The sequence below is a fragment of the Podarcis vaucheri genome, assembly GCF_965113315.1.
Source record: "Podarcis vaucheri genome assembly, chromosome: 3".
Lineage (NCBI taxonomy): Eukaryota > Metazoa > Chordata > Lepidosauria > Squamata > Lacertidae > Podarcis > Podarcis vaucheri.
This window is the reverse complement of record NC_138761.1, coordinates 116478285-116488233: the sequence shown is the minus strand read 5'-3', so window position 1 is coordinate 116488233 and position 9949 is coordinate 116478285.

Below are 9949 nucleotides of genomic sequence, written 5' to 3'. Positions count from 1 at the left end.
TTTCAGGGGAGCATTTGCAACAGTTTGCCAACATTTTTGATTGAATTGCCGAACGTCAGATTTTTGCTGAAATTGTGACCGCGCGGCTTAGGGATTTTTTAAAAAAAAAGTTGTTCAGACGTCGAGGGCTAATTCTGTTTCCGATGATAAAAACCCATCTTTTTTCACCGAAAAACATTTCAGGGGATCACTTGCAACAGTTTGCCAACATTTTTGAGTGAATTGCAGTTCGTCAGATTTTTGCTGAAATTGTGACCGCGCGGCTTAGGGATTTTTTCAGAAAAAGTTGTTCAGACGTTGAGGGCTAATTCTGTTTCCGATGATAAAAACCCATCTGTTTCCACCGTAAAACCTTTCAGGGGAGCATTTGCAACAGTTTGCCAACATTTTTGAGTGAATTGCAGAACGTCATATTTTTGCTGAAATTGTGACCGCGCGGCTTAGGGATTTTTTCAAAAAAAGTTGTTCAGACGTCGAGGGCTAATTCTGTTTCAGATGATAAAAACCCATCTGTTTTCACCAAAAAACCTTTCAGGGGAGCATTTGCAACAGTTTGCCAACATTTCTGAGTGAATTGCAGAACGTCAGATTTTTGCTGAAATTGTGACCGCGCAGCTTAGGGATTTTTTCAGAAAAAGTTGTTCAGACGTCGAGGGCGAATTCTGTTTCCGATGATAAAAACCCATCTGTTTCCACCGAAAAACATTTCAGGGGATCACTTGCAACAGTTTGCCAACATTTTTGAGTGAATTGCAGAACGTCAGATTTTTGCTGAAATTGTGACCGCGCGGCTTACGGATTTTTTCAAAAAAAGTTGTTCAGACGTTGAGGGCTAATTCTGTTTCCGATGATAAAAACCCATCTGTTTCCACCGTAAAACATTTCAGGGGAGCATTTGCAACAGTTTGCCAACATTTTTGAGTGAATTGCAGAATGTCAGATTTTTGCTGAAATTGTGACCGCGCGGCTTAGGGATTTTTTCAAAAAAAGTTGTTCAGACGTCGAGGGGGAATTCTGTTTCCGATGATAAAAACCCATCTGTTTCCACCGTAAAACCTTTCAGGGGAGCATTTGCAACAGTTTGCCAACATTTTTGAGTGAATTGCAGAACGTCATATTTTTGCTGAAATTGTGACCGCGCGGCTTAGGGATTTTTTCAAAAAAAGTTGTTCAGACGTCGAGGGCTAATTCTGTTTCCGATGATAAAAACCCATCTTTTTTCACCGAAAAACATTTCAGGGGATCACTTGCAACAGTTTGCCAACATTTTTGAGTGAATTGCAGAACGTCATATTTTTGCTGAAATTGTGACCGCGCGGCTTAGGGATTTTTTCAGAAAAAGTTGTTCAGACGTCGAGGGCTAATTCTGTTTCAGATGATAAAAACCCATCTGTTTTCACCAAAAAACCTTTCAGGGGAGCATTTGCAACAGTTTGCCAACATTTTTGAGTGAATTGCAGAATGTCAGATTTTTGCTGAAATTGTGACCGCGCGGCTTAGGGATTTTTTCAAAAAAAAGTTGTTCAGACGTCGAGGGGGAATTCTGTTTCCGATGATAAAAACCCATCTGTTTCCACCGTAAAACCTTTCAGGGGAGCATTTGCAACAGTTTGCCAACATTTTTGAGTGAATTGCAGAACGTCATATTTTTGCTGAAATTGTGACCGCGCGGCTTACGGATTTTTTCAAAAAAGTTGTTCAGACGTCGAGGGCTAATTCTGTTTCCGATGATAAAAACCCATCTTTTTTCACCGAAAAACATTTCAGGGGATCACTTGCAACAGTTTGCCAACATTTTTGAGTGAATTGCAGTTCGTCAGATTTTTGCTGAAATTGTGACCGCGCGGCTTAGGGATTTTTTCAGAAAAACTTGTTCAGACGTTGAGGGCTAATTCTGTTTCCGATGATAAAAACTCATCTGTTTCCACCGTAAAACCTTTCAGGGGAGCATTTGCAACAGTTTGCCAACATTTTTGAGTGAATTGCAGAACGTCATATTTTTGCTGAAATTGTGACCGCGCGGCTTAGGGATTTTTTCAAAAAAAGTTGTTCAGACGTCGAGGGCTAATTCTGTTTCAGATGATAAAAACCCATCTGTTTTCACCAAAAAACCTTTCAGGGGAGCATTTGCAACAGTTTGCCAACATTTCTGAGTGAATTGCAGAACGTCAGATTTTTGCTGAAATTGTGACCGCGCGGCTTAGAGATTTTTTCAAAAAAAGTTGTTCAGGCGTCGAGGGCTAATTCTGTTTCCGATGATAAAAACCCATCTGTTTCCACCGAAAAACATTTCAGGGGATCACTTGCAACAGTTTGCCAACATTTTTGAGTGAATTGCAGAACGTCAGATTTTTGCTGAAATTGTGACCGCGCGGCTTACGGATTTTTTCAAAAAAAGTTGTTCAGACGTTGAGGGCTAATTCTGTTTCCGATGATAAAAACCCATCTGTTTCCACCGTAAAACATTTCAGGGGAGCATTTGCAACAGTTTGCCAACATTTTTGAGTGAATTGCAGAACGTCATATTTTTGCTGAAATTGTGACCGCGCAGCTTAGGGATTTTTTCAAAAAAAGTTGTTCAGACGTCGAGGGCTAATTCTATTTCCGATTATAAAAACCCATCTTTTTTCACCGAAAAACCTTTCAGGGGAGCATTTGCAACAGTTTGCCAACATTTTTGAGTGAATTGCAGAACGTCATATTTTTGCTGAAATTGTGACCGCGCGGCTTAGGGATTTTTTCAAAAAAAGTTGTTCAGACGTCGAGGGCTAATTCTGTTTCCGATGATAAAAACCCATCTTTTTTCACCGAAAAACATTTCAGGGGATCACTTGCAACAGTTTGCCAACATTTTTGAGTGAATTGCAGAACGTCAGATTTTTAGCAGAAATTGTGACCGCGCGGCTTACGGATTTTTTCAAAAAAAGTTGTTCAGACGTCGAGGGCTAATTCTGTTTCCGATGATAAAAACCCATCTGTTTCCACCGAAAAACATTTCAGGGGAGCATTTGCAACAGTTTGCCAACATTTTTGAGTGAATTACAGAATGTCAGATTTTTGCTGAAATTGTGACCGCGCGGCTTAGGGATTTTTTCAGAAAAAGTTGTTCAAGACGTCAAGGGCTAATTCTGTTTCAGATGATAAAAACCCATCTGTTTTCACCAAAAAACCTTTCAGGGGAGCATTTGCAACAGTTTGCCAACATTTCTGAGTGAATTGCAGAACGTCATATTTTTGCTGAAATTGTGACCGCGCGGCTTAGGGATTTTTTCAGAAAAAGTTGTTCAGACGTTGAGGGCTAATTCTGTTTCCGATGATAAAAACCCATCTTTTTTCACCGAAAAACATTTCAGGGGATCACTTGCAACAGTTTGCCAACATTTTTGAGTGAATTGCAGTTCGTCAGATTTTTGCTGAAATTGTGACCGCGCGGCTTACGGATTTTTTCAAAAAAAGTTGTTCAGACGTCGAGGGCTAATTCTATTTCCGATGATAAAAACCCATCTTTTTTCACCGAAAAACCTTTCAGGGGAGCATTTGCAATAGTTTGGAACCATTTTTGAGTGAATTGCAGAATGTCATATTTTTGCTGAAATTGTGACCGCGCGGCTTACGGATTTTTTCAAAAAAAGTTTTTCAGACGTCGAGGGCAAATTCTGTTTCCGATGATAAAAACCCATCTTTTTTCACCGAAAAACATTTCAGGGGATCACTTGCAACAGTTTGCCAACATTTTTGAGTGAATTGCAGAATGTCATATTTTTGCTGAAATTGTTGCCGCGCGGCTTAGGGATTTTTTCAAAAAAAGTTGTTCAGACGTCGAGGGCAAATTCTGTTTCCGATGATAAAAACCCATCTTTTTTCACCGAAAAACCTTTCAGGGGAGCATTTGCAATAGTTTGGAACCATTTTTGAGTGAATTGCAGAATGTCATATTTTTGCTGAAATTGTGACCGCGCGGCTTACGGATTTTTTCAAAAAAAGTTGTTCAGACGTCGAGGGCTAATTCTGTTTCCGATGATAAAAACCCATCTGTTTCCACCGAAAAACATTTCAGGGGAGCATTTGCAACAGTTTGCCAACATTTTTGAGTGAATTACAGAATGTCAGATTTTTGCTGAAATTGTGACCGCGCGGCTTAGGGATTTTTTCAGAAAAAGTTGTTCAGACGTCGAGGGCTAATTCTGTTTCAGATGATAAAAACCCATCTGTTTTCACCAAAAAACCTTTCAGGGGAGCATTTGCAACAGTTTGCCAACATTTCTGAGTGAATTGCAGAACGTCAGATTTTTGCTGAAATTGTGACCGCGCGGCTTAGGGATTTTTTCAGAAAAAGTTGTTCAGACGTTGAGGGCTAATTCTGTTTCCGATGATAAAAACCCATCTGTTTCCACCGTAAAACCTTTCAGGGGAGCATTTGCAACAGTTTGCCAACATTTTTGAGTGAATTGCAGAACGTCATATTTTTGCTGAAATTGTGACCGCGCGGCTTAGGGATTTTTTCAAAAAAAGTTGTTCAGACGTCGAGGGCGAATTCTGTTTCCGATGATAAAAACCCATCTTTTTTCACTGAAAAACATTTCAGGGGATCACTTGCAACAGTTTGCCAACATTTCTGAGTGAATTGCAGAACGTCAGATTTTTGCTGAAATTGTGACCGCGCGGCTTACGGATTTTTTTCAAAAAAAGTTGTTCAGACGTCGAGGGCTAATTCTATTTTTGATGATAAAAAACCCATCTTTTTTCACCGAAAAACCTTTCAGGGGAGCATTTGCAATAGTTTGGAACCATTTTTGAGTGAATTGCAGAATGTCATATTTTTGCTGAAATTGTGACCGCGCGGCTTACGGATTTTTTCAAAAAAAGTTGTTCAGACGTCGAGGGCAAATTCTGTTTCCGGTGATAAAACCCATCTGTTTCCACCGAAAAACATTTCAGGGGATCTCTTGCAACAGTTTGCCAACATTTTTGAGTGAATTGCAGAACGTCATATTTTTGCTGAAATTGTGACCGCGCGGCTTAGGGATTTTTTCAAAAAAAGTTGTTCAGACGTTGAGGGCTAATTCTGTTTCCGATGATAAAAACCCATCTGTTTCCACCGTAAAACCTTTCAGGGGAGCATTTGCAACAGTTTGCCAACATTTTTGAGTGAATTGCAGAACGTCATATTTTTGCTGAAATTGTGACCGCGCGGCTTAGGGATTTTTTCAAAAAAAGTTGTTCAGACGTCGAGGGCTAATTCTGTTTCATATGATAAAAACCCATCTGTTTTCACCAAAAAACATTTCAGGGGAGCATTTGCAACAGTTTGCCAACATTTCTGAGTGAATTGCCGAACGTCAGATTTTTGCTGAAATTGTTGCCGCGCGGCTTAGGGATTTTTTCAAAAAAAGTTGTTCAGACGTCGAGGGCTAATTCTATTTCCGATGATAAAAACCCATCTGTTTCCACCGAAAAACATTTCAGGGTAGCATTTGCAACAGTTTGCCAACATTTTTGAGTGAATTGCAGAATGTCAGATTTTTGCTGAAATTGTGACCGCGCGGCTTAGAGATTTTTTCAAAAAAAGTTGTTCAGACGTTGAGGGCTAATTCTGTTTCCGATGATAAAAACCCATCTTTTTTCACCGAAAAACATTTCAGGGGGTCACTTGCAACAGTTTGCCAACATTTTTGAGTGAATTGCAGATCGTCAGATTTTTGCTGAAATTGTGACCGCGCGGCTTAGGGATTTTTTCAGAAAAAGTTGTTCAGACGTCGAGGGCTAATTCTGTTTCAGATGATAAAAACACATCTGTTTTCACCAAAAAACCTTTCAGGGGAGCATTTGCAACAGTTTGCCAACATTTCTGAGTGAATTGCAGAACGTCAGATTTTTGCTGAAATTGTGACCGCGCGGCATAGGGATTTTTTCAAAAAAAGTTGTTCAGACGTCGAGGGCAAATTCTGTTTCCGATGATAAAAACCCATCTTTTTCCACCGAAAAACCTTTCAGGGGAGCATTTGCAACAGTTTGCCAACATTTCTGAGTGAATTGCAGAACGTCAGATTTTTGCTGAAATTGTGACCGCGCGGCATAGGGATTTTTTCAAAAAAAGTTGTTCAGACGTCGAGGGCGAATTCTGTTTCCGATGATAAAAACCCATCTTTTTCCACCGAAAAACCTTTCAGGGGAGCATTTGCAACAGTTTGCCAACATTTTTGAGTGAATTGCAGAACGTCATATTTTTGCTGAAATTGTGACCGCGCGGCTTAGGGATTTTTTCAAAAAAAGTTGTTCAGACGTCGAGGGCTAATTCTATTTTTGATGATAAAAAACCCATCTTTTTTCACCGAAAAACCTTTCAGGGGAGCATTTGCAATAGTTTGGAACCATTTTTGAGTGAATTGCAGAATGTCATATTTTTGCTGAAATTGTGACAGCGCGGCTTACGGATTTTTTCAAAAAAAGTTGTTCAGACGTCGAGGGCAAATTCTGTTTCCGGTGATAAAACCCATCTGTTTCCACCGAAAAACATTTCAGGGGATCTCTTGCAACAGTTTGCCAACATTTTTGAGTGAATTGCAGAACGTCATATTTTTGCTGAAATTGTGACCGCGCGGCTTAGGGATTTTTTCAAAAAAAGTTGTTCAGACGTTGAGGGCTAATTCTGTTTCCGATGATAAAAACCCATCTGTTTCCACCGTAAAACCTTTCAGGGGAGCATTTGCAACAGTTTGCCAACATTTTTGAGTGAATTGCAGAACGTCATATTTTTGCTGAAATTGTGACCGCGCGGCTTAGGGATTTTTTCAAAAAAAGTTGTTCAGACGTCGAGGGCTAATTCTGTTTCATATGATAAAAACCCATCTGTTTTCACCAAAAAACATTTCAGGGGAGCATTTGCAACAGTTTGCCAACATTTTTGAGTGAATTGCCGAACGTCAGATTTTTGCTGAAATTGTTGCCGCGCGGCTTAGGGATTTTTTCAAAAAAAGTTGTTCAGACGTCGAGTGCTAATTCTATTTCCGATGATAAAAACCCATCTTTTTTCACCGAAAAACCTTTCAAGGGAGCATTTGCAATAGTTTGGAACCATTTTTGAGTGAATTGCAGAATGTCATATTTTTGCTGAAATTGTGACCGCGCGGCTTACGGATTTTTTCAAAAAAAGTTGTTCAGATGTCGAGGGCAAATTCTGTTTCCGATGATAAAAACCCATCTGTTTCCACCGAAAAACATTTCAGGGGAGCATTTGCAACAGTTTGCCAACATTTTTGAGTGAATTGCAGAATGTCAGATTTTTGCTGAAATTGTGACTGCACGGCTTAGAGATTTTTTCAAAAAATGTTGTTCAGACGTCGAGGGCTAATGCTGTTTCCGATGATAAAAACCCATCTTTTTTCACCGAAAAACATTTCAGGGGATCACTTGCAACAGTTTGCCAACATTTTTGAGTGAATTGCAGAATGTCATATTTTTGCTGAAATTGTTGCCGCGCGGCTTAGGGATTTTTTCAAAAAAAGTTGTTCAGACGTCGAGGGCTAATTCTATTTCCGATGATAAAAACCCATCTGTTTCCACCGAAAAACATTTCAGGGGAGCATTTGCAACAGTTTGCCAACATTTTTGAGTGAATTGCAGAATGTGAGATTTTTGCTGAAATTGTGACCGCGCGGCTTAGGGATTTTTTCAAAAAAAAGTTGTTCAGACGTCGAGGGGGAATTCTGTTTCCGATGATAAAAACCCATCTGTTTCCACCGTAAAACCTTTCAGGGGAGCATTTGCAACAGTTTGCCAACATTTTTGAGTGAATTGCAGAACGTCATATTTTTGCTGAAATTGTGACCGCGCGGCTTAGGGATTTTTTCAAAAAAAGTTGTTCAGACGTCGAGGGCTAATTCTGTTTCCGATGAGAAAAACCCATCTTTTTTCACCGAAAAACATTTCAGGGGATCACTTGCAACAGTTTGCCAACATTTTTGAGTGAATTGCAGTTCGTCAGATTTTTGCTGAAATTGTGACCGCGCGGCTTAGGGATTTTTTCAGAAAAAGTTGTTCAGACGTTGAGGGCTAATTCTGTTTCCGATGATAAAAACCCATCTGTTTCCACCGTAAAACCTTTCAGGGGAGCATTTGCAACAGTTTGCCAACATTTCTGAGTGAATTGCAGAACGTCATATTTTTGCTGAAATTGTGACCGCGCGGCTTAGGGATTTTTTCAAAAAAAGTTGTTCAGACGTCGAGGGCTAATTCTGTTTCATATGATAAAAACCCATCTTTTTTCACCGAAAAACATTTCAGGGGATCACTTGCAACAGTTTGCCAACATTTTTGAGTGAATTGCAGAATGTCATATTTTTGCTGAAATTGTTGCCGCGCGGCTTAGGGATTTTTTCAAAAAAAGTTGTTCAGACGTCGAGGGCTAATTCTATTTCCGATGATAAAAACCCATCTGTTTCCACCGAAAAACATTTCAGGGGAGCATTTGCAACAGTTTGCCAACATTTTTGAGTGAATTGCAGAATGTGAGATTTTTGCTGAAATTGTGACCGCGCGGCTTAGGGATTTTTTCAAAAAAAAGTTGTTCAGACGTCGAGGGGGAATTCTGTTTCCGATGATAAAAACCCATCTGTTTCCACCGTAAAACCTTTCAGGGGAGCATTTGCAACAGTTTGCCAACATTTTTGAGTGAATTGCAGAACGTCATATTTTTGCTGAAATTGTGACCGCGCGGCTTAGGGATTTTTTCAAAAAAAGTTGTTCAGACGTCGAGGGCTAATTCTGTTTCCGATGAGAAAAACTCATCTTTTTTCACCGAAAAACATTTCAGGGGATCACTTGCAACAGTTTGCCAACATTTTTGAGTGAATTGCAGTTCGTCAGATTTTTGCTGAAATTGTGACCGCGCGGCTTAGGGATTTTTTCAGAAAAAGTTGTTCAGACGTTGAGGGCTAATTCTGTTTCCGATGATAAAAACTCATCTGTTTCCACCGTAAAACCTTTCAGGGGAGCATTTGCAACAGTTTGCCAACATTTTTGAGTGAATTGCAGAACGTCATATTTTTGCTGAAATTGTGACCGCGCGGCTTAGGGATTTTTTCAGAAAAAGTTGTTCAGACGTCGAGGGCTAATTCTGTTTCAGATGATAAAAACCCATCTGTTTTCACCAAAAAACCTTTCAGGGGAGCATTTGCAACAGTTTGCCAACATTTCTGAGTGAATTGCAGAACGTCAGATTTTTGCTGAAATTGTGACCGCGCGGCATAGGGATTTTTTCAAAAAAAGTTGTTCAGACGTCGAGGGCAAATTCTGTTTCCGATGATAAAAACCCATCTTTTTCCACCGAAAAACCTTTCAGGGGAGCATTTGCAACAGTTTGCCAACATTTCTGAGTGAATTGCAGAACGTCAGATTTTTGCTGAAATTGTGACCGCGCGGCATAGGGATTTTTTCAAAAAAAGTTGTTCAGACGTCGAGGGCGAATTCTGTTTCCGATGATAAAAACCCATCTTTTTCCACCGAAAAACCTTTCAGGGGAGCATTTGCAACAGTTTGCCAACATTTTTGAGTGAATTGCAGAACGTCATATTTTTGCTGAAATTGTGACCGCGCGGCTTAGGGATTTTTTCAAAAAAAGTTGTTCAGACGTCGAGGGCTAATTCTATTTTTGATGATAAAAAACCCATCTGTTTCCACCGAAAAACCTTTCAGGGGAGCATTTGCAATAGTTTGGAACCATTTTTGAGTGAATTGCAGAACGTCATATTTTTGCTGAAATTGTGACCGCGCGGCTTAGGGATTTTTTCAAAAAAAGTTGTTCAGACGTTGAGGGCTAATTCTGTTTCCGATGATAAAAACCCATCTGTTTCCACCGTAAAACCTTTCAGGGGAGCATTTGCAACAGTTTGCCAACATTTCTGAGTGAATTGCAGAACGTCATATTTTTGCTGAAATTGTGACCGCGCGG